Below are 3,833 nucleotides of genomic sequence, written 5' to 3'. Positions count from 1 at the left end.
CAGTGTTTGGAGAACCTGTCGGATGTGGTGGAGGTGCTCTTCCCAACTCTGGCTGAAGATCAGAATGTCATCCAAGTATACTACTACAAAGGAGTTGGTGAATGGCCGCAATATGTCATCCATTAGCCTCATAAAGGTTGTAGGAGCATTCGTCAATCCGAAAGGCATAACCAACCATTCGAAGAGGCCCTCCTTGGATTTGAAGGCAGTCTTCCACACATCAGAGGGTTCGATTGGTACCTGGTGATATCCTGACTTCAGATTGATCTTGCTGAAATATTTCGCCCCCTTTAGTTGGTCTAGGAGGTCATCAATCCGCGGGATCGGGTACCTATTACGGACAGTGATCTTGTTCAGCGCCCGATAGTCAATACAGAGTCTCCACGTCCCATCCTTCTTCTGTACCAACACGATCGGGCTCCCACAGGGCGATGAACTCGGACGGATGTGACCTTTCTGCAGGAGCTCCTGAATCTGCCTCTTGATTTCATTGTTCTCCAAAATGAAACGCAGATAAATTGGTCCATTGGGTAGCGGCACATCCGAGGTCAGATCGATGGAGTGCTTGACTTGACAGTGCAGAGGAACCCCTGCCGGGGAGGTGAATATGTCCTCGTACTCCTCCACAATCTTGTCCATCTGTAGCTGTCGTGCAGAGGGACCCCATCTGGAGGCCGTGGCCACTGTCTTCTTCTTTCCTTGAGGGCGTATCATCAGGAAAACAAATTTCCTGGTTTTGGAAATGATCTTACTGCATTGTTTTGCAGTAATCAAAGAGATGGCGGTAGGTGGTGCTACCTCTGGTATCCTGAACAACTTATTTCCCAATGTAATAATAACAGCACGGGGCCTTGATTCATACACAGCATGTCGCTTCCACAAGTATGGTTGTCCTAGTAATACATCACAAACTTCAAGGCGAGCAATGTCACACAATACCTCATCCGTGAAGGGCTTGATGTTGTATGGAAGGCAACACTGCTGGCTCACGCGAAGATCTCGTCCTTGGTGAAGCCACCCAATGGTGTATGGTTGTGGATGTGCTGTGGTCGGTAAGCCCAACTACTTCACGACCTCTGCCGAAATGAGGTTCTTTTGACTCCCGCTATCAACAATGAACTGTATCGGGGAGCCCTTTACCCACATCTGGGAGTGGAAGAGACGCTCCTCCTCCTCTGGATCTTCGGGTTCATTTTTCTGGATCTTTGTGGTAGCAACAGTGGCGCTGGGATCCACATCAATGATCTGCTTCCCCTTTTCATACCCCTTATTAGGTTCTGACTCAGAGTCGGAACATGCATCTGATTCTGAAACCTTTAGCTCAGCCACCAGTGACTGCTTGGCCCGACACTCACTTGTGTTGTGAGTGGAGCTCTTATGGAACTCGCACAATTTTCCAGTGTCTTTTCTCGGCTTCGCGGCACTGTTCTTTGCTTGCAGCTTCGGCTGGTTGTCTTGGGCTGTCCCGCCTTGGCTTTGTCCTTTGTTCTATGGTTTAGGGGCACCTTTCCCCTGCTTTAGATTCGCAGATCCAAAGTCTCGCTTCTTTTGTTTAAACTTCTGCTCGACCTTGACGGCATATCGGTATGCTGCGCCAAGCGAGGGGATGTTTAGGAATTGTATTTCTTCCTGGATGTACTTGTGTAGGCAGCCACGGTATTTGAGTATCAAATGTTGCTCCGAATCCTTGATACCCAACTTTGTGCGAAGGGTATGCAAAAGATTGGTGAACTCCGGCACGTCTTGGTCCCTTCCCTGCCGCAGCGTGGTCCACTTTATGTATTCATCCTCATAGCTTCCAACAGGGTAGTACTGCTCCTTGATGGCATCTCGGAACGAATCCCAGGTGGGTGCGGCTGAAAATAGTGAGCCAGTACTTTCATCCTTCTGCTTGCAGTAGGTTTCCCACCAGTCCTTGATGTGGGGGGCTGCTTTGAGAAGAGCAAAAACAATCTTTTCCCGACTCGAAAATTCATGAACAGAAAGATAATCCTCTAGCAGATTTAACCATTTATCTACGTCATCTGCGTCTATCTGACCCTCGAATATGGGGATTTCAAAATTAACTTGTACCTTAAAGGGTGTGGCATTTCCAGAGTAGCTGTTGGAAGCCGATGCGTCGCTTCTGGGTAGCCGCTGAAGGATTTGGGCAAAGCTATCCATCATCGTGTTCCGTTGTCGCTCGAGGGCTTCTTCGAGCAAGATTTTGATGGGATCTCCTGCCCCCTCGTCTTTCTTCTCATTCGCCATGGGAGGCCGTCGGGATTTGCGAGGCTGGTCTTGCAAAGGTTCAACCAGTTCAAGCCCTAACTCCTTATATCCCGACCTTGTTGGGGACATGCAAAGAAAAACAGAGAAAAAGCAGACCGCTCTGATACCACTGATCCGGATTTAAACAAGAACGCAACAAATTACAGAGATAACCATATACACAAAGATGCAGCGGAATTAATACTTCATTTCATTAATGGAAAATACTGAAATATGCTTACAACCAGAAATGGAAATAAACCAGCTAGGGCGATGGTAGCTTATCTCTGAGAAGAGATGTGATGGCTACATGACTCTGAACTGTGTTACAATGAGGCTCGAAGGCCTATTTATTGTTGAGAAACAATGGAAAACCCTTAACATTCCAAAACCTAACCTTAGAAAATGAAACGCCAAACTGTGGGCCCCGTTTGGGGTAAATTGGTACATCAACTTCCCGGGGTCGTAACTTTGGCATATGATCTCCGTTTGACGCATACAATAGCTCGTTAGAAAGATCTATCTGAGCACTACCATTGTTGGAATGGGCAACATCGGTCCATTCCATGGACCCTTGTTGCCCCCGGATTCCCCCAAAAACGTCGTTTAGGGCCTCAAAACGGCTCCGGAAGTTCAAGACCCGAAAAACTGCTAAAAATAGTAAGTTGTGCTACAATTAAGGAAACTGAAAATGCTGAGAAAGACAATGGTGGGGGTCCAGGTGGACTTGGCAGGTGGCCACCAATATCCACCTGGATCAATTGTTGAGGCTTTGCTAGTGCCTCTAAAAAGCTAGCATTGAAGACTTTGATTAAATGTTACTGTCATGATATTATAATGCTTCAAGAAACTCTTGGAGCAGGAGAGGAGATCAAGTTGGCACTGAATAAAATGTTTTCAGGCTGGACATTCATGACTATGGATGCCAAAGGAAGATCTGGGGGCTTGGTTCTGGGAATGAAAGAGGGAAGCCTGAAGTTATTAAATTCTCGGGGATCAGAGAAAATTCTAGGAGCTGAAGTCTATTCCCAGGACCTATGCTTAGAATTATTGATATTGAGTATTTATGTAACTTGTTAGGACAGGGTGTCATTTTGGAATAATCTATTCTCAAAATCCATTATGAATAAACCGAACTTGGTGGTGGGAGGGGATTTGAACTTCTCCTTGGGCCTATTAGAAACATGTGGCCCTGTAGCACAAGCTGATCCTATAAAAACTTCTTTTTGAATGAGATCTGCTCTGTCAAGCTCTTAGATATAAACTTGATAAAATCCAAACCGACTTGGAGGAATAGGAGAGTGGGGGAGGCTAGGGTAGCCAAGAGACTGGATCGTTTCATGCTAAAATAGGAATTGGCATCTAGAATCCCTTTTTCAGACACTTAGACCACTCCCTATTCTATTGGAAATGAAAGGGCCTAATAAAAAACCAAGGTCTCCATTCAAACTTAACCCGACATGGCTCAAGGAAGCCTCATATAATAACTTGGTTAAAACCACTTGGAGTCCTATAACTGGTGAACAGGGGAGCTATCTAGCTCAACCCTTTATGGAGAACTTAAAGCGCATGAAAAAGGAAAC

This window comes from Pinus tabuliformis, chromosome 2_1, assembly GCF_031772625.1.
Source record: "Pinus tabuliformis cultivar Carrire ecotype Pingquan chromosome 2_1, CPIR1, whole genome shotgun sequence".
NCBI classification, from domain to species: Eukaryota; Viridiplantae; Streptophyta; class Pinopsida; order Pinales; family Pinaceae; genus Pinus; species Pinus tabuliformis.
This window is presented reverse-complemented; position numbering follows the sequence as displayed.